Genomic DNA, 21,758 nt, shown 5'->3' on the forward strand with positions numbered 1-21,758 from the left:
TGCATAATTGTATATAAAGAGATTCCCCAGGAGCTCTTATGTCCTATGAGTCAATTTAATGAGGTCAATTATATTCAGGGAATTTAAATTACTGATACTTAGGGAATATAGCCAACATAGCTGTTAGTTTCTTATGTTGGTGTGCAAGGAATTCTAGTTACATAAGACAAAAATAATATATCTTAATATAGCCAATTTCATGTTTAATTAAGCAGAGAGTTTTTTAAACCTATTTTATAGAGAAAATTGTTCAAGGTACCATATACTCAACTCATTTATGTCTTTAGATATTGGAACTGTTCCGATTCGTTTCCTCCATTTAGTCTTTGTTCCAAAATGATTAAAAAAAAAAAAAAAACTCAAGTAATTCTGTTAGTATTTTCTATAGTTTAGAAAATGTGTGAATTCTTGCACTCCACAACCACATCACAAAGTCTCAAGCTACTAAATATTCTTAGAAGTTAAAATACTGCTCAATAATTTACCATTAAATGAGTGACAGGGTGTGGAAGATTTTACCAATCATTTTACTAATTGCTGATTTGTGAAAAGTGTCAAACTGGTGGAGTCATTTGGTTAATTGAATGCAAATATTAAATAATTTTTGATTGATGACATGCATGCTGATAGGTATATCATTTTTCAGGATGCATCAGCTAAATGCTTTATCAGGTTTGTATTATTTCCTCCATCTGAAGCTGGGCACATGGGCATTTTAACTCATGTTGAAAAGTCTTATTCTCTCTGTCTTCCCTAAACCAGATCCTTTTTGACCTTTTAGAAAAGCACAAAAGCAAGTAATTTAAGTCAGCCCACACCTGCACCATCTTCCAAAATCTTCTCATATGAATGCTTAGCACATCTCATTCCTGAGCAACTGAGGTGGCTGCAAAGGGCAATTTATTCCCTCTAAAGAACAAAATACTGACATTGCAGTATGTCTTCTTTGAGGCTTCAGGAAAGTTGAGATATTCTTCACGAAAGGGCAGCTAAGCTTGGCCCTGTGATTTAGATTTACTATACAAACCAACTATATTTGAATGATGGAGTTAGGCATTTACATAAGGGGACTTAGTTGTCTAGCCTGATTTTGTTCTGTTGTTTATGTTACACAATCGGAACCTATGAATTTTTATATTAGGAAAGTAACCACGTTATCTTAGAATGTTAGCTGTAGTAGTTGTTTAACTAAATTCCGCACCTTAAAAAAGTAATAGGAAAGTTCTTTAGAACGTCTCCGAAAAATAGTCGCATCACGTAGCGATTTAATCGCCATGTGTCTTGTACTCCTGTTGGCCTCTTTTAACAAGACCTCCATCAGCAAATTCAAGTTGTTTTTTGCTTACAATCGGCCTTTCAATTCGAACAAGTCCACAGAAAGGAATCAAAGTTTGGATCGTTTTTCGACTTCAGGTTCAGCTGTTCATCACTCTGTCTTTTAAGAATAGCTCCCGTATCCGCACACCCTCGCTCGTTCGGTAAATGATTCTCTGCGCCAAGTAAGGTCGCTCTGGGCCAGTTCGAATTTCTGTGTCTTGACCCTCGGATGGTCGAATCTCCCTCGTCTTTTTCGTGCACATCTCTGAAAAAAAAAATTTTTTTTTTTTTAAGTTGGTGGTATTTCTACGCACGGATGGAAGGCAAGCGGGGGAGGCTGGTGCAGGTGCCGGCGGGCGGCGGCAGGGGCGCGGCGGGCTGGAGGCGGCGGCTGCGCGCGCCCGGGGCGGAGGCACTGAGGCTCTTTCCGGCGCCGGGGGCAGCAGGGACCCAGGCCCGGGGCGGCGTCCGTTCGGCGCACGTGGCGCTCGGCGCTGTGCAAGCGGAACGCAGAGGGTGGTGTGTCCGCGGGTAATTGCGGTTTTCCCCTGGAGCCCTACGAGCTGCGCCCAGCCGGGAGGGCTGGACGCCGGGGCGGGCGGGCGGCGCGGGTAACGCTTGCTGCCCCGGGGCTCGGAAGGCGGTGTCTGTGTGGAGTCCCGCCGAGCACGCCCGGCGGCCGAGGGCTATCCAGAGGCGCCAAGGCGCGGGGCGGAGAGTAGGCGCCGAAACATCTCGGATCAGCTGGAGGCCGCTGGGAGGGCCTGGGCGGCTGGCTAGGCAGCAAGGCCGCTCGGTGGAGGCCCTGCACCCGGCGGCCCGCCCCTCCGGACCCGCAGGTTTCCGAGGAGAGCCGCAGCCTCAGCGGCGGGGCGCGGGGGCTGTCCCTCTTAGGGCCGGGAGAGAAGGGAAGGCACGGGTCTAGGTGACTTTGGGGCGGGGGTTGGTGGGAGCCCGGCTTGGGCGCCTCGTCGGGTGGCGGAGGTGGGCTGCCACCAAATGGTCTGCAGCACCGACCCTGCCACCTCCTCGGCCACAGGATTAAACCCACGGAGACGGGCAGGGAAAGGCGAACGGGGATTTGTTCGGAGCCGCAGGGCTTGGATCTGAGAGCAAGACCCTAGGGCGAGGATGGCCGCGCGGGCTGGAAGCCCGGAGACCGGACGGCTCTAGTGGAGCCACCCAGACAGTGGGGGCATGGTTGTGAATAAATACGAAATCGGGCTCAGGGCGGACGAAACACCAAAGAAGGAGCAACGCTCCGGGTTCCCCCCCCCCCCCCCACACTCCGTTTTCCCCGAAACCCTTTAGACCCGAGAGGTTTGCGGAAACCCGGCTGCCCCGGCGCCTCCGGTTTGCACGCGCTCCGAACTCCCACGCCGCATCCCGTCCTAGGGAAGCGCCGCTCAATCCTGACCCCAGCTTGGGGACCGATCTGAGCTTGACTTCTGCCTCTGCTCCGCCTGCAGTCTCGGGACGTCGCCTGCATCGCGCTGGGGTCGGGACCAGGGCTATGTATTGCTCAGGATTGGACGGGTGGGTGGGGGTAAGCAAGGGCCAAGATCCCGGCTCCCGGGTGTCGCCAACGGGTCAAGCCCTGAGTGCATCCTTCGCGCCCCCGCTCTGCGGTGGAAGAGCGAGGCCTCCCCGGCCACCCAGGATCGCGGTTTCCCGAGCAAGGCCGGGCATTTGGGCCCTTGAACGGCTTTTGCGAGGGTGGGTTGTCCTCTAGCTACTTTAGGGAAGAAGCAGTGAGGCCAAGGAAATAACGGGCTACGGGGCACACACCATCCCAGCGATGCCCTTAAACTCGGGGGCTCCATTCCCTTTGCGGTTGTTTGCGGGGCACACCCTTCCTCCGGACACATTCCTAGCAGCGCACACGGCTGAAGCCGTGTGCACCGGCCTGTGCGGGGTGGAGAGGCGGCCATCCTTGAGTCTCTTGCCTGTCACATCTGCACTTATTTAAAGCTCGGCTGGTGGTCCTCGCTCTCTGGAATGCCAATTGCGGGCCTGGCCGCCTACGACATTTGCATTGATTAGCAGGCCAGTCTTGCGGGAGGCCGAAGGCAGGCGGGGGGAGGGGCGTTTTGGGGAGACTTGATGTTCACAATATTCTTCTTGATCCCGTTCTGAGAGCCAACTTAAAGCCCAGCGATTCCCACCAACCTGATAGCTGAGTGTGTCAGGGAACAGAGAACTGAACTTCGAGACTGTTCAATTTGTATGGAAACTGGCCATTGCCATTTAGCATATAGGTTATGGCCCACGGGCACACACTATGATAAATCTCTGAAGGCTGCAACCACTGAATCAGGCAGAGAGGGTGGGCAAGTGCTGCGACCCCACTTCACTCCAGACCCTGCAAGTGTGGCAGTGTCTGAAATTTGCAGTTTACTCAATGCACAACTCTCAAGAAATGTTTGTTGGTGCAAGTCCATAAAAAGAGATTGACCTCCCTCAGTTAAAATACTGTACACAAGCTTTAAAAAGGCACAGGCAACCTTGCCCTGGAGTCCACACCCTAAGGGTAAGAGGCCTGGGGCAAATTGGTTGGTTAAAAATAAGACGTGTTGCAACTTACTGTGACTCTCACAGGCACAGGGTCAGAGAGAAGCCGTTTTTATTCTGTAAACCTGGGAGAGTTCAGTCTGATTTTGCATTTGCCTCTGGACTTGGTATAATTACGGGTGAAAATAAGGCCCCTCTGTATTTCTATTCCCCTTGCTTTCTGTGAAGCTCTACCCCAGAGGAAAGTTGTTTTAGTAATCTGGAAATGAGAAACCATGTGCTGAGTCAGCAAAGACCCTGCACCAAGCCAGTTCAGTAACACTGCTGTGTGTTACACACACACTCTCTAGGCCTTGTGGAGATAATGAAAAATATATTGGAATTTTCATGGCATAGAAATGCCCACAAAGCCTGTTGGCAGTTGAAAGCCAGATTAAATGCTGTGTCTTCTAATACAAGAAATCTGTTCTGATCATGTTTTTTAACAAGCATGAGACCCAACTCCATTGAATACAAGAGGACAAGACAAATGCAATTCTCCAAACAACCCAGTATATATATATATATTTTCAAACAGTTTTGTTGCAGAATGTTTAAACATTCCTTTCTGCTTATGTTCTTGTGACAGATGTTCAAGGTGGCTCCAGTGGATACAATCTGATTTTTCATTTTGAATCATGAAAAGCATTTCTCAAAAAAGCATCTTTAAATGATTCAAGTCTCCTTGCAAATCCTGTTGGAACCTTGGAAAAGGCAGGAACCCATCGGTCCTGCTTTCCCCCTTGAGTGCAAGGAATAAATGTTTTCACAGCGAGTTACTCGGAAGGAAACTCACTTCTTAAGCTGCTAAGCAACTAGTTTGGAGAATGATTTCTTATTTTTTAACTGTAGAAGTCTTATCCGAATTTGCAAAACCGGAGCATTTCAACTTTGGAACAACATTCCAGATCATTGTATTTTTAGCGACAGTATTTCTGGGAATATTTCTTCATAATTCTGTTAATCGTATAGTTGCAAAATGTGTGGCTTTTTTCTTAAACTAGCATATTGCATAAAAAACCAGCCAAAAGTTGGCTTTTTTTTCATTCATCTTTTCTATCTCAAAACCTAAATGAAATTAGTACAACTTTTATGCTTGTACTATTTGAATTCTTAAAGACATAGCTGAGTTTTTAAGGTTGTTTTGGCATAATGCAAAAACATCTGGATATGAAATGAAAAATTTAGTCTGTCACCCAGGTTCCAGATGTTTGGTACTATGTAGACAAAACATCAGGATGAGTGACTGAAATTTTTCTCTCCAAGCCAGATGGTTTAGTGCCTGGTGCTTCTATAAGGAAGCATATTTTCCTTTCTCTAAACATCACATCCTACTGTATCTCACGTTAAGGCATGATTTACGCTCTTTCATCGACAAAATGCCGGGCCATTTGGAGTGCAGCAAAGCAATCTGTAAATGAAGCTCTAAAATGGCAACCCACTCCAGTACTCTTGCCTAGAAAATCCCATGGATGGAGGAGCCTGGTGGGCTACAGTCCACGGGGTCACAAAGAGTTGGACACGACTGAGCGACTTCACTACAGGAGTCCAAGTACAAGTGTTCATGTGTACTTGGAAGGGAGTGGTGGTGGAGAAGCCAGAAATGGGGAGCTAGGAAAGAGAGAGCCTTGTTCAATAGGGGAATGACTTGACTAAAAGGACATAGCCTTCCAAGACTCCATTTGTGGCATTCTATAATCTGACTTGCGCTAAAGGTAGCATTTAGCACTAGCCTAGACAGGCCTGCCTTTTGCCTGAGGTGCACTTGAAGTGTGAAATATCGTTGTGTCCTCTGAAGCCCTCTTTCCCCTTTATTCATTCTTGAAACATTATAAAACAAGTAAATGTAACATAACCTTAAAACATGGTTACTTATGAGCATTACACAGGTAGGCAAATTCTGTGTTTGAAAAGTAAGAAAGCAATATGGTGAATATTTTAATTGGTCAAAAAATATATTGCCAATGAATAGATTTCTCTTCATGTGAAGTGTCTTCACACATCCACTTGGAGATGAAGCAAGAGTAACATTTCTTCCTTCCTGAAAGTTACAGAGATTTAGTCATGAGCAGAGTCTGAGCTTTTCCAAGTGTCTTGGGCTTAACCATGTTGAGAAAGAAGGACAGATATGAGAGGCCTTCCACTAGAATCAGCAGATGAAATCAACCCAGAATGAATTCCATTCTACTTATTAACCTCACACACTCACTGGGTTATAGAAGAGTGTTTAGACAATGAATGGCAGTGAATGTTAAAACATCATAAAATTTGACCACATAACAATTGCTGCAAGAAAAACATACCATTTTGAATAGACCTTCTTGTAACTCAGAATCTGAGATTCAGATAATAAGACCCACAATTTCAATACTGGCCCCAAATCAATTTTTAAAAATAGTTTACAGGGATCTAGTAGAGTTTCAGGGGTATACATATTGAGTCATCAAGAGCCTCAGAAGTCAAAAAGGAATCTTTAACACTATATAAAACAGAATCACAGTTATTTTTCTTGATTGCTATAATTGGGGTGTTTTCATGACCTTTTTTGTGATGCATTTATTAGAATAATAAAATGAAAGAGCTGGAAGGAACTTAGAGCTCATCCAGGCCTCTTCTCTCCTTTTACGGATGAGTAAATTGGGGAGCAAAAACATTAAAGGACCTACCCAAGGTCACACATTGATTAGTAGTAAAGTCAGAACCGGAATTGCTGAGTTCCTGTGGTGACTCACAGAGTCCGAAGCTCATTCCACAGCAGCTTGCCTTCAGAACATTACCACTCAGAGTCACAGATTTCTGAGTAGTGTTCAAAAAACTGACACCCATCACTACAAGCTGGAGACAGCTCAAAACCATTCAGTCATGTTACACATCTAAGAACTATAAAACAAAGCCAGCATGAAGGCAGTTCCCCCATTTGTCTCCATAGTAAGAGGGACTATTGCAAAACAGAGCTAATAAAACTTGGGCATGTCAACAATTTGGCTGGTGGGCCTGATAACAACAAATGACAGCTGAGCTTTTTATAGAGAACTTGAAGCACCTTGGAAGAATGCCATGCACACAAACTGCTACAGTCTCTTTTATTTGGAAAATAACATATTCAAACATTCAAAATAAGTGACTTAGATGGGGAGGAGGAGGTGATTGTAGTCATGTCAACCCCATTCTTTACAGAAGAAGACAAAGTGTCCCACCTGACTCACAGCTGTCTTAGCTCCCTGTTCCAGTGGCTTATATGATGAAATGGAAGATTAGGATGCATTGGGTAGGTGGAAGGGAAGGACATGGGTGGGAGAATCAAAGAGAAATATGCTAACATGATGTATATGTCCCCAGTCTTGAAGACCTAGGACCTCTCTAGCTTTCATGGATGGCATGAGCCAAGGACTTGGTCTCATACCTGCTGTTATCAGGACTCATACCTGATATTATCTTCTGTTTTATGTTTTACTAAACATCAAAATGAGAACTCAGAAGCATTACTTCTAATGAAAGGCAGACAACTCTTCATCATGAGCATTTTGGTCGAAGAAATGCAAGTAAGGATAGTGATTAGGAGAAATAGAGATGGGTGAAGTGAGTGAAATCAAGACTCAGTATTTGGAGCTGTGAGAAAAGAGACAGTTATGTCTTCATTGTCCTGGAGAGAAAGGAAATCCTGTTAAGTTCTTCTCTTCAAGCTAATCCAAGGTCAGTGCCTTCTGCGATGCAGGATCTGGCCAGAATTTGAACTGGGGGATGACGGAGGTAGTGATGCTGGGAAGTGAGGTCTGACAACCTATATTCTTTCTTTGAAATGCTTAGGGGAGCAACTATACCAGCCAAAGTTAAACCAAATAAAACCAGCATGCCCGCTTACCTCTTTAATTTACTCTCCCAAACAGATCATCATTTGGGCTATTCCCCTGAAGTCAAGCATGAAATCTATTTAGCTGGAGAGCTACCCATTTCCTCTGACCTGCAGAAGAGATGCCCTGTTCTTTCAGAATCACTGGAATGCCAGAATCCGAAGAAAACTGGAGCCACATGCCTGGGCCCCTTGAGATCCTCCCATCCCTGCTGCATGCCAAAGGAACATGCTGACAGAAATGCAGCAGACTTGCAGTGCTTGACCCAGAAGCACAGCTGCTGGTTCATCAGCAGAGGTCATCGTGTGACTTTAAGTTGCTATGGATTTAAGAGCGTCTCTTATCAACTGGAGTATTTAAATCTCTTTTGTCCCTGGGACCTTTTGGGCAGTTTTGTAAAAACCTATTGGCTCCTCAGAAAAAATGTTCTTAAAATGCCCAAATGATATTGAAATCAAATTATCAGAATATTTTAAAGAAACAAATTTATGAGGTAGTTATTAGATTTGCTTTCTTATTTAACCCATTAAATGCAAAATCTCGTGGTGGGTCTAATACATTATATAATATTGAAATAGGGATAAGTGTGAATAATAGTTCAAACTTATCCACAGTTATAATGTGATATGAAGGGATCTGTGGTTTTTATTGCTGACCAAGTCACAGGGACAGCCAATGCTGTAGTTTATTGCCTATGTGCATAATGAAAAGAAATGCTAGTTTGTAGAAATGAAGATGTAGTTTTTTTCACATCCTATTAACTTCTGCTTTTATTTGATTGCATTTCCTATCACTCCTCTTCCAAGTGAAGGGCCCCGTGAAGGAGGACGAGGAATGGTTCTAATAGTACAGTACTTTGGACATATACAGTGGCCATAGCCATTTGAATCTATTTTGATTGGATTATGCTGGGCCCAACTTTAGAGTTTAAACACTGAGCCTGTGATATTAGACTTGGTCCTGAGGTGAAAAGTAACTTTATATTCTAATCCAGTAGAAGGGAGATCTTGAGAAGTGTTCCCTTCCCAAAAAGTCACAGAGGGGAGTGTCAGAGATCACCTGTCAAAGTGGGGTGGGGAGGGAAGGCATAACAAGAGCCAGGAAGGATTTGATAAGGTGAGCGAGTCACCTCTGCTTGGGGAATGAGCCTAGGGTGAGGCTCAGGCTAGAATGTGAAACAGAGGGACTCAGGGAAGGATTGCTGGATGCTGATGGCAGGCAGGGAGTCCCCCAGGAGGATGACAGTTTCAGCCTCTAAGACTTGTGGCCACAGAGGAGACAAGTCCAGGCATGAGTCAGAAATGCTATAGCCTCCACCTAGGGACTCTGCAGCAAGCCAGGGGAGCAGAAGGGATGGATCTACAGGTCAGGACAGGACAGCCTGCAGCCTAGGAACTGAGAGCACAGAGACCCAAAGCAGAGGGTCTTCCTGAAGTTAAGTAAAGAGATTGATATCATGAATGCCACTCAAGAACTTCCATTCATCAAAAGACATCATTAAGAGAATGAAAAGGCAGACCACAGACTGTGAGAAAAAATATTCACAATGTGTATATCTGCAAAAGGATTCATATCTGAGAATATGTAAAGAATTCTTATGAATCAATAAGAAAAATACAAACCAAAGTTTATGAATGAACAAAAGACTCAATAGGCACTTCATTAAAGAGGATATCCAAATGGCCAACGACCAACAAGCATATGATAAGGTGCTCAAGGTTATTTAGTCATCAGGAAAAAGCAAATTAAAACTTCAGTGAGACACACACATTACAGAAGGGCCCAAATTTAAAAACAAAACATTGACAATATCAAGCAATGGAGAGGATGTGGAGCGACTAAAATTCTTACACTGTAGGTGGGAACTGGTAAAAAGTGGTATGACCAGTTTAGAAAACTGGCAATAGCTACTGAAACAAAGCATCAGTTCATACCCTAAGGCCCAGCAATTCCTAGGTAGAGGCCCAAGATTGCATTTGCTCAGCAATTGATGTACAAGAATATAGCTTTACATATTTCCCATGTTTAGAAATATTATATAAAGTTATATAGATATATATAACATTATTCATTATAGCACTAATGTGGACACAACCCAAATTGCAGTCTGTTTATGCAATGGAATATCATATAGCAATGAAAAAGATGAAACTCTTGTGATCCACAAAGTGGATAAATCTCACAGGCATAACGTACAGTGAAAGAAGCCAGACACCAAAGAGTACACACTGTGTGATTCCATTTACATGAAGGAAAAGCACGGGCAAAACACATCTATGGAGCTAGAGGTTGGGATAGAATTTACTTTTGCAGGGGGTATTGATTGAGAGGGGGCACAAGGGCACCTTCTGTGGTGCTGAATTATAAATATTATTGACTTTCTGAAAAGTGATTTGGAAATGCAGTCAAGTAAAAGCAGCTGGCTATGCTGTGGATTCAGTCCCTCTGACTGTGGTTTTATGTTACAAGAAGATTTCACTGGGCCAGATGAGCATGAAGAGAGTGCAGAGGCCAGCGACAGACTGGCACAAGATTTTTACAGTAGCTACATCTGACAAAAGGCTTGTATACAGTTAAAAATGTACAGAAGATGCAGTCTAGGGAAAAAAATAACTGAATGGCCAAGAAGTAAAAGGAAAGGTTATTCTTCAGGGAAATTCAAATTAAAACCACAATTTGATACTAATATACATCCACCCAAATGACTGAGATTAAAAAGACTGGAGACAACCAAGATGGATGGTATCTTGAGCAATAGAAGTCTCCTACACTGCTGGTGGGAGTGCAAAATGGGATAGCCACTTTGCAAACTGGCTGTATCTACTAAAGCTTAATGTGCCCAGCAAGTTAGGGCTCTGTGTGGCTAGTCTAGGAACCAAGTTAAATAAGAACAGGGGAAGCACCAGGGATTTTGGCTAATGAAGTCCACCAGGCTTAGAAAAGTGAAATGAAGTCGCTAAGTTGTGTCCGACTCTTTGCGACCCTGTGAACTGTAGCCTGCCAGGCTCCTCTGTCCATGGGATTCTCCAAGCAAGAATACTGGTGTGGGTTGCCATTTCCTTCTCCAGGGGATCTTCCCAACCCAGGGATTGAACCCGGGTCTCCTGCATTGCAGGCAGATGCTTTATCCTCTGAGCCACCAGGGAAGACCCCATACCAAATATCTGGGTTTTCCTTTGATTCTAGCAAAGTTCCTTATGCAAAATCCCAGCGTTGTATAGGTTTAAATAAAGGGGAAGGGGAATTGTCCATGCTTAGTTCAGAATAGTAATGGAGGTGACAGGTCGGGTCTGCTAAGAGAAATGGCTAAACCAGTCAGAAAACCTGGAAAGAGCCCTAGAAAACTTTGAAGTGAGTGGGCAAGTCAGGATGGCTACAGGGTTCTCTCCAAGGGTGCCAAGTGAAAAGACCAAGAAAGCCACTCACCTCTTCCCACTGCTGTCCAGGAGATGGCCCTCTCCCTTCTTAGAACTCTTGCCACCGATGGCTGGCATGGACCACACACACAAGTGTCCTAAGCAGAGGTGTTTCTGCAGCCCTTCTGTATTTGATGAGCCAGGGTTGCAGGAACTGAAATGAGAGATCACATTCACTGTGAAAATCCAACTTGGAGGGAAGAACAAAGGGGATGGAGGAGGGATGTGGGGGAAGGGGAGCAAAATGACCAAAGAAGCAAGGAAGGCCAGAGCCGACGGAAGCCTGAGGCCCAGTCTTCCGGCTATCCTCACGTGAATCCATCCATCAGCACACACTTCTGGTCACACATCAATGCTTCCCATGAAAATTGGTGCCGGGATGGATGGGCTCCAGGGTGACTCATAACAAACAGCAAATGGCAGAAGGATGGCTGGGGATTTGACATCTGTTCTTTGGCCCGTCATTAAAACTCCTTTCCCCTAAACATTGAGGATGGTAGTTATAAGTACCAGCCTTTGCATGTCACTGTCAGAGTATTTTTTCCTAGCCTGAGAATTTTTCTCAGGAGATGTAACCAATGAAACAGCCACCCCAAACTTCCCAGGTCACATGTCCAAGTTCCAAGTTATGATTATCTTAGGGCAGCTAAATCCTTGAACAAAATATAAAGTGGAAGATCTAGCCCTCTGGCAAATGAAATAGTTTTTTTTTTTTTAAGTAGTATTTTCAACCTTATTCACATTTATTCTGTTCATTTGGCTCTGAGATTTGGGAGGCTCACTTTTTTTCAACCTCATGTTCATTGTTGTCACGATCTACTGACATGTATTTGGTGCCTACTATGTGTAAATGCTGCATTTCTTATAGAAGAGATTTTTTTTTTTTTTCATAAAAGTTATCAGCAGAATGGCATGAGGTTGCTAAATCCAAGGAAGGAATTCAAATTGCTCAGTCGTGTCCAACTCTTTGCAACCCCATGGCCTACATAGTCCATGGAATTCTCCAGGCCAGAATACTGGAGTGGGTAGCCTTTCCTTTCTCCAGGGAATCTTTCTAACCCAGGGATCGAACCCAGGTCTCCCTCATTGCAGGTGGATTCTTTACCAGCTGAGCTACCAGGGAAGCCCAAGAACAGTGGAGTGGGTAGCCTCTTCTTTCAGCAGATCTTCCCTACCCAGGAATTGAACCAGGGTCTCCTGCAGTGCAGGCGGATTCTTTACCAGCTGACAAGCCCTGATATTAAATTTGCATTCTTCCCATTCTTCTGTCCATAGGGATTTCACAGGCAAGAATAGTGGAATGGGTTGCCATTTCCTTCTCCAGGGGCTCTACCTGACACAGGGATTGAACCCACGACTCCTGCTTGGCAGGCAGATTCTTTACCTCTGAGCCATGGAGCCTGGTGACTAAATCCTAAGATACCATTTATTAATTCACTCATTCATTCATCCATGCAAAGAAGCTTTATTGAGCCTCTACCATGTGCCAGGCACCAAGTAGATGCTGATGACACCAGTGAGAGCCTCAGGATAGAAATAGCCTCTGCCTGCCCCCTGGCTGTTTATAGTCCAGTGAAGGAGAAAGATTTTCATTTTTAAAAACCATGCCTTTCTGCACACTTCACCCTTTCCCTAACCCTCAACTACCTGAAATAGATAGTTGTCAATCTTAGGATAATCAGGAATACATAGTGGGAAATACACTTGCTTTTGAGAGGGCTACAGACTGGGGGAGAAATAAGCAAATTGGCCCAGGGGACCGATGGTCACATCGTACATTGTACAGGGTTGGGTTGGATGGAGGGCAGCTGTGGTATCCTTCAAACTCAGAGATGTGATCTGGCAGGAAGGACCACAGGTGTGTTGTTATTGTCCTTATTTGGCTGTGTGAAGCCTATGAGGTCAAGAATCCCCAACACCGAGTGCAGAGATTAGGTGGAAAGTGAGAGAAGAGGTGAGGCCTCAGGACAGGCGGACCCTGACTGAGATCAAAGGGAACATCGATCTAGGTCTATCTCACCTTGACTCTGAGTAGATCTCCACTGACAAACAAGAATGGTGAGATTTTGGCTAGTACTGCTCCCCACCCAGGAAAGAGGAAAGATGATGGATTACATGCTGCCATCCAGTTTATGAGGTTTCCCTCATAGCTCAGCTGTTAGATAATCTGCCGACAATACAGGAGACCAGGGTTCAATCCCTGGGTTGGACACAACTGAGCAACTAACACACATCTGGTTTACCAAGCTCCTTCACATATGTGGGTGGGTGCACTTATTTCTGTTAACAGCCTTTAGAACTGGGAAAACTGGCCCTGTCACAGGTGAGACAAGGAAGACTTTCTGTAGGTAAAACACTCTGCCCTGAACCACATGATCAATCTGTGGAACAGCAGGGATTTGAACCCATTCCCTCTGACTGTTATTCCTTCCACAGGCATAAATATTATTTGACCTTGCAGAGTTGAGAGCATGGATGAACCTCCCCTCCTCCACCCCATAAAAGGAGCCCAGAACCTCCCAAGGTGAAGGTCTGCTCCTGAGCTTGGCAAATAGCATTGAAGATTCTGCCAAGAAGGAATCTTGCATTTGCTGGACACTTCTTGGGAGGGCCTTGTCTCCCTGTGTGCTGAAAAGAAACAAATGTCAGCCATAGGTTCTTAGCTTCCAACATTAAGTCCACTCTGCGAGTCTCTTCCATAGACACATTGAGAAAGAGACATTCCTGCTGGCCTAACCTGGCCAGCTCCATATGGGCACATGGGAGACACACAGCTGTCCCCATCATATGATTCTAGAGCAGTGCTCAGTACATTTCCTGGAAAGGGCTGGGTAGTATATGTTTTAGGCTCAGCGGGCCACTTGGAAACTACTTAGACTGCTCCTGCAGCAGCCATGGACAATGTGTGAATGAACAGTATGCTCCAGGAGAACTTTTGGACTCTGAAAGGTGAACGTTATAGAATGTTCCCATATCACAAAATATGCTCTTCAATAATTTTTTTTGCAACCATTTAGAAAGGTACACACCATTCTTAGCTTGTGAACCACATAAACTAGCTGGTGGGCATTGAAGGGCTGTAACTTGCCAAGCCCTGTTCCAGAGGATCGAAGAGGCTTGTCAGTCATAACCATTGCCCCCACATGAACTGCATATCCCATCATCGGTACTTTGTTTCTTCGGGGGTTAAACTATACCTCTACAGATTCTTCTTTTTAGAGGCAGGTATCTTGTGAGGAGGAGCATATTAAATTCCTAACAACTTCATTTAACCAATTAATAAGATGAGTTAGGATGTCAGTACCATGAAGGCAAGGAGTTTTTCATCTGTTTTGTTCATTGCTCAGTTCATTAAGAGCTTATGACAATGAACTCAGTTTTAGAGATGCTCTGAACAAATTCTGGTTGAGTGGGTGAATGAACTTTCTCCTCTGATCTGAAAGACCACCAGAAGGGGCAGCTGGGAGTGCACAGTGAGGGCAAGAGGTGCCAGGGGAGATGGATAGAAATGATGAAGATAAAGCTTAAAAGATAATGAGGTTCCTGGGCCCCCGGTCTGGGAGATGCTCAAGTCTGCTGATGCTGCAGGAAGCCTGTGGGCTTGGAAGAGGTGGGGCATGGAGTGCTCCAGAGCCCCAGTGCCTGGGAAGGGTGTCAGGAAAGTCCCAGTGGCTACGCTGGTACCGCCTGGAGAAGTGGCACTGAGGCCTGATGAATGGAATGGTGTGGTCCCTGCCAAGGAAAACGTAAGAACTTGACAGATCTGGCAATTCCCTCGAATATTAAAGTCAAAAGGGCCTTTTGGTAGATGGGGTGCATCTGGACAGACGAGATGTTAAAACCCACTTCCGCTGTAGGAATGAGCCAAGAAAAGGGAAGGCTGAAAGAGGGGAGACAGTGAAGACCCTCCCCCAGCAGCCATACATTTTCCTGGGTCACACACATCATCAAATGCTGTAGGAATAAATTAATGTGATGGCTGTATGAGTGTTACTAAAAATAACCAGGATTTGTCACTGCAACTACAATGGAAACTATCAAACTGGACATTTACTGGATGGAAAAGGTCTTGGAGATGAGCTGTACCAGTAAAGGGGCTTGATTTCTCACCCTGAGAAATCTCTCCATGTGCAGAGATGACCCATCAGCCGTCCCCTGGCTGCCCTCTTAACTGATCTGTATCTCTTGCTTATGGCCTCTTACATTTGATGTGGTGACTTCCAAACTTGGTAAGTCTGGACCAAATCAGCCACTTTATCTCTGGTTAGATGAGTCAAGCTGGGGCTGTGTGAGACCTTCCAGATGTTGGTACAGGGAGTAGGGTTCCCTAACACCTGGGCTGGGAGCCCCAGGATGGGGAGGCATCAGTAGGACAAACTCAGCTCCCCACTGGAGGCCAGGGTCTGTACCTGCAGCAGGGAAGGTCAATACTCGGGGCCAACATGAGAATCACAAAACATTAAGGAGGGCTCATGATGAGTTGTGGAGACACAGGCTGCATCTGTGCATACTCAGTTGCTCAGTTGGATCCAATCCTTTTGACCCCATGGACTGAAACCCACCAGGCTCTTCTGTCCATGGGATTTCCCAGGCAAGAAATACTGGAGTGGGTTGCTATTTCCTTTCTCCAGGGATCGAACCTGCATCTCTTGCATCCCCTGCATTGGCAGATGGGTTCTTTTACCACTGCACCACCTGGGAAGCCCACAGGCTGCAGGTCTCTTCCTTAATGCACCCACGGTGGCATAGCCTAGGAAGTAAGAGTTCAGCAGACCTAGATTGTATTCTCAGCCTTCATCTCACTTAACTTTCTGACTTGGGGTAAGTTACTTTACCTTATAGTAGCTTGCTTTCAGCAGCTGTAAAGTGAGTCGTATCTACCTCATTGACTGGTGTGAGGGTTGATTGAAATGACATGTGTGATGCTATCAGGACAGTGCCTGACATGTAGGTGATGTGTGGTACACAGCATTTTCTGTTGTTATTTTTTAATTGCTGTTCGATGAGACCATTTTCATTTGCTGTTATTCAGCAAGGTTTCCCCTCCCCATTGCCTCCAGCCTCTATGAAGAGAAAGGAACCTTTCCACATCTCCCGATACGTCACCAGCTGCTTCTCCAACTTGCCTGCCCAAGTCTCCCGGTGGAAAGGAAGGCGGGCAGGTTTCCAGCTGGGTATGGCTCAAAGTGGCCCTCCACTTTTGTGAAGTTCCTTTCACGTCTCAGCTTTGACTGAAACATTTTGGCCAATTTTATATTTTACTTCATGAAATGTTTTCATAGACTGTCTTATACATTTGTTCCCACATTATCTTGAAGTAATGCCGAGGCTCCGAGAAGACAAGCGAGCAACCTTGAACACACGGAGAATCTCAAGCCAACATGATTTCTGCCTCTGAGCACGTTAGCAGATCAAGAGAGGGAGGCCCAGGTCAGACCATCAGGGATGGCTTCATGAAGAGGCTTTCATGGAGACTGGAGCTGGCCAAGCAAGACTTGGACATGAGGAAAGAGGGAAGAAGGTAAATGAGCAAGGTCTGGAGAATACAAATGAAACTCTCAAAGAACCACAAAGAAACTTTGTTCCCGAAACTGGGGACCAGGGTTCTTTCTTAAATGAAAGTCACTAATCTTTGTGTCTCGTTCCAGTAAAACCTGACCCCACAGGAGCCAGATCAGCCGTCCCAAGGCCATCAGTCACCTTCAGCAGCCACGCGGTCTCTTCTCACTCTCCTCCCTCGCTCCCTACACATTTGCCATCTGGACGGGAGGCCCCGTGCAATCATGGCTGGCGCCAGGCTTTGCTCACATGCCTCCCTCAGGACTTACAGTCATTAAGAAAGTTCTCATAATGAGCACTTTGGCCTCAAAGCACCCAGCCTTCCCTGCCCCTCTCACAGCCAGCCTGCGGGTTCCGCCCTCCCCCGTCCCAGGCCGGCACCTTCTCATGGTGGGAATCGTCCTGGATTCCCTCCCTCTCTCCCCTCCTTTCTCTGGACAGCTTCCTTCCTGGAAGTGTTAACAAGGGCTGAAGGCCAAGGGGAGGGTGAATCATGAAGCTCAATCAGTTCTGCTACATAAAGCATGAGCTGCCCCAGCACGCCGACCTAACTTGCTTTTTATCATCAGAACACTCCCATTTTTCTCCTCCAATGCCAGCCGGTTTCCTCCAGGTTCAAGCAGAGGCATCATGGAAGCAGATCAAGGTACAGTCAATGGGGGGATTGAACAGTGCCCCCTCCCACTGGCACATTCGGCACCTTGGAAGAAGGTCCAAAGAAGGCTGATACAGGATGGTACCCCTTGGAGCTGACCAGGTCCTAAGAATTATTTCATGAAGTTTGTTCTGCATCTTGAAATGACAGTTTGTGCCCCTGGGGCCTGGCTGTAAGGAAGATGAGGTGAGTGGACCTCTTTTTCCTCATCCAAAGCAGGTAGCTGGGTTTCTGCAGATGGGCTCTGCCTCTTTACTTGTTGAGTATATCACAGGTATCAGTGAATAACTGGATGAAAGATTCGTTGGTTTCCAGCCATCATGTTTAGACATCTAGTCCTTTCCACACAGAAACCAATGTGGGGAACATCGGCATAGGAGGACTCTTTAATTTGGGGAGACAGAGGTTGCTGTGAGGCAGCACACAGTGGTATAAGGGACTCGGCAGAAAGAGGAAATATGGAGAACAAGCTTAGGTTTTTTAATACAGATATGATTCCAACCCCACTCCTCAGCTGTAAAACGGGCATGAAGCTGCCTAAGTAACTGGTATGCGTGCGTGCTAAGTTGCTTCCATCGTGTCTGACTCTTTACGACCCTATGGACTGTAGCTCACCAGACTCCTCTGTCCATGGGATTTTCCAGGCAAGAATACTGCAGGGGGTTGCCATGCCCTCCTCCAGGGGATCTTTACAACCCAGGGATCAAACCAGCATCTCTTACGTCTCCTGCATTGGCAGGCAGGTTCTTTTCCACCAGTGCCGCCTGGGAAGCCCCAAGTAACCAGTAGGCTGTGAAACAATTTAGCCAAAATGGACACTTGGCAAAGGGTTTAATACATCATACATTCCAACCATGATCATTTACTTATTCTTTGATCATCAAATTCAAGATGGTAAGGTGGATCCTTTGGAAGAGAAAGACGTGCACACTTTAGACAGTGGAAGTCAGCTTCTGAAATTCCTTCTTTCTAGGTGTGGCTCCAATGGAAAATACAGAGAGTGCACTGGAGAACTGGGATATATCATGAACACTGGATGCTCTGCCTTTCGAGGCTATGAAGCAGCCTCCTGATAGTCCCCACAGCAAACCATGCCTGGGTGTTTCAGCAGTCATGAGATTCTAGGTCAGACAGAACCTGGGTCCTGATACTGGGAGGTCTTTCTTGGGCTCTGACTTTGTCTTCCTCTGGCCTGCTAATGTGACAGTCAGTGCCCAAGCTTTAAGTCAACACGTGGCCAAGAGTGGCTTCAAAAGTCTCCTTACAGCTTTGGGAGGGGACTTGGAGATGCCTGAAAGATAGAAAGCAGAGCAGACCCCATAGAGTCACTGCACTTTGTCAGTTAGTCATGACAGATGGCACCAAAGTGCCTTGTGTCCCCTCCTCTGGACTTGTCCCCTGCTTGTGGCCTTCTGATCCTGGACAGCAAGCCTCAGCTCTTCCGATGCTTTCTCCACTTTGGTCAAGGCCAGATGCTTCCCTGACAGAGGCAGGATCCTCCTTCCACATGGGGGTGATGACCTGGCCACAGCTCCAACAGGGTTTGTGTTCCCAGACTGAACTGGATAGAATTTGTTCAGTATCTGTTTAGCTTAGACAACACCACTGAACGTCAGGAACAAGTCAGAAGACCAGTGATGTTTCTGCAAAACAGGTTTTGCCTGTTTGTTTTTGTTTTATTGTTTCAACAAGAGGAAAAAAACTACAGAATTTTGTAGATCAAACCTTGTTTTTTGTGAAGTTTCCTTTATTTAGATCATACCTTTTTTTCCCAGGAAGCTAGTAAATAAACAGAATGTGTCCCAGAGGTAGGTGTGGAGGATCAACCACATAAAAAGCTGCAGTGGTCCGCTTGGATCACACCACACAGGTGAGCCAAGGGGAAGGAGAGGCTGCACTGAATTTAGTTTTCCAGACCTCTGGTTTACAATTCTCTCTGGCAGTGGTATGCATTTTTGACTTAACATTTTTCCAAATTTGCTCTTTAGACTGCAGCCCGAAACAAGGCTATACCGGTCCTGGAGGTGAAGCTCACCCATGTCAACCAAAAAGCTTGAAGTTCTACCCCACTCCTGCCTGCCTCCAATTTCCAAGTTATCTCACTCTTACGTCACCTCCATCCCTAGCCTCACTCTCAGCACATGAATGTCTGTCATTTGTTCCTTCCTTGAGAGGCTGCCAGTACTCTCACCCCCACCCTTGCCTTTGTCTCTGGCCCATCACGCCTCCTTCTTGCTGCTTTCCAAGGTCAATCCCTCCAGCCCTTTCTGCTTCCCCCAATCATGCTCTATAAGAGTCCCCTCTCTGATATCTTTTCAATCTCTCCCTCCTTACTAATTCCCCATTAAATATTGTTCAAGCGCCTGTCACCCTCCAAAAGAGCTTTCCTTTCACATCATCACCGTGAAATCTCTTTTCCTCCACTCTTGCTGCCTCTGCTTCCCACCGCTCTTTTACTTAAGACTGTCCTCCCAGAGGTAACTAATGCTTGTCTTCTTTATTGCTGAACCCAACCAGCTCAGCATCTCCTTTTCTGGGGCCTCCTTGAAGCATCAGAAAAGTGTTCCAGCTCCTCTGAAAACTCTCCTCCCTTTTCCTCTTGGCTCAACTCCTACTCCCCCTGCTGTCCCCTCTGGTCTGTTGCATTGGCTCCTCTCAGTGTGGAAGTTCCTCTCCTCTGCTGTCCCTTGGATATTGTCTCATGAAAGACACTGCCAAGAATTCCAACTCCGCATATCCAGTTGGAACATATACCTTTTTTTTCCCCTCTCTGCCTTCCCCCCTCCCCAAATCACTTCTCTCAGAGTTCCCTGTCGCTGTCATGGCCATGAACATCTTTCCAGGCACCCTGAAAACAGCAAACTACTTGCTGGTGCCTCCCTTGTTTCCACCATGTCTCATTGGTTGACCTCTGCCCGGTCCCAAGCACCCATTCCTCTCTCCAGGAACATTCCTAGCGCCTTGCAGCCCTCCTCCCCTCTGACCTGGGCTATGGAAATAGCCTCTGGTCCCATTTCTGACACATCTTCATTTGGATTTCTCTGGTGGCTCAGACGGTGAAGCAACTGCCTACAATTTGGGAGACCCGGGTTCAATCCCTGGGTCTGGAAGATCCCCTGGAGAAAGAAATGGCAACCCACTCCAGTGCTCTTGCCTGGAAAATCCCATGGATAGAGGAGCCTGATAGGCTATAGTCCATGGGGCCCAAAGAGTTGGACATGACTGAATGACTTCACTTTCACTTTCTGGTCCCCTTGCCTCCACTGTCTTCCCTGCTCAGCCTGCTCCCTTTTAGGGCTCACAAGGTCTATAACCAACACACAGTGGGGCCATATCACCACTGCCTCACCCACTCACCCCTGCAAGGCTCCAACATATTTAAGAGTGCCTGTAGTTTGCAAAATAAAGCATGGCTTCTGTAGCCTGCTGATCAGGGCTCTCAATATGGCCATGGCCCCAGCTCAACTTCAATTCCCCCACACCACCAACACTCCCCTCCACACATCCCACAGACACTTAGCTTATTTTCCTTTCATTTGAGACCACCTGTCATTCTCTAGATACAACTTTTACTTTCATACCTCCATGTTATGCATTTAATCTTTCATGCTTATGCTGGTTCCTTGCCCTGGACTATCATTCTCTCCTTTTGAAGTCCTACCCACCTTTTCAGCCTAGTCACCTCCATGAGGCTTTCTCTTCTTCCTCTTGGCATAGCTCACTGCTTCCTCCCCTGAAGTCATGTAGCATTTTGTTTTGTATTTCCATTACAGCACTTGGCAGGCCTAGCAACATAGCTAAGACATGGTGAGAACTTAATCTTTGCTGAATGAACAAGTGAAGGCATGAGTCAAGTGTCCCACTGTTGTGCGGGGAAACAAGTATAATCACTTGAGTGATAGATGACAGCGCTCTCACAGTATTTATACCTTGGGTTCACCAGAATCTCAGCTCAGACTCAGTCAAGGCCCGAGGGAGCAGCCCTCCAGCTTCACTTCCTCACTGTGTCTCCATTCTTCCATCTGGGGCATGGGCCTCTCCTCTGCCCCTTTACCCTGGGTTACCTTAAATCTCTTTAGTTACTAAGTCATATCCGACTCTGTGATCCATGAACTGCAGCATGCCAGGCTTCCCTGTCCTTCACCATCGCCCTGAGTTTGCTCAAACTCATGTCCATTGAGTCTGATGCCATCCAACCATCTCATCCTCTGTTGCCACCTTCTCCTCTTGCCCTCAATCTTTCCCAGCATCAGGGTCTTTTCCAGTGAGTTGGTTCTTTGCATCATGTGGCCAAAGTATTAGAGATTCAGCTTCAGCATCAGTCCTCCCAAAGAATATTCAGGGTTGATTTCCTTTAGGATTGACTGGTTTGATCTCCTTGCTGTCCAAGGGACTCTCAAGAGTCTTCTC

General features: G+C 46.1%; 1 long non-coding RNA gene across 1 annotated transcript; it reads right to left on the bottom strand.

The window, feature by feature from the left end:
• Positions 1-534: 534 nt before the first annotated feature.
• LOC123464758 lies at positions 535-12,111 on the bottom strand. Its single transcript, XR_006639784.1, has 2 exons — positions 11,145-12,111; positions 535-1,582 (listed from the first exon to the last, which is right to left on the bottom strand). It is a non-coding gene; the product is annotated as an uncharacterized LOC123464758 (long non-coding RNA).
• Between the last annotated feature and the right edge of the window lie 9,647 nt (positions 12,112-21,758).

Source organism: Bubalus bubalis, chromosome 12 (genome assembly GCF_019923935.1).
Source record: "Bubalus bubalis isolate 160015118507 breed Murrah chromosome 12, NDDB_SH_1, whole genome shotgun sequence".
In the NCBI taxonomy this organism is placed as follows: domain Eukaryota; kingdom Metazoa; phylum Chordata; class Mammalia; order Artiodactyla; family Bovidae; genus Bubalus; species Bubalus bubalis.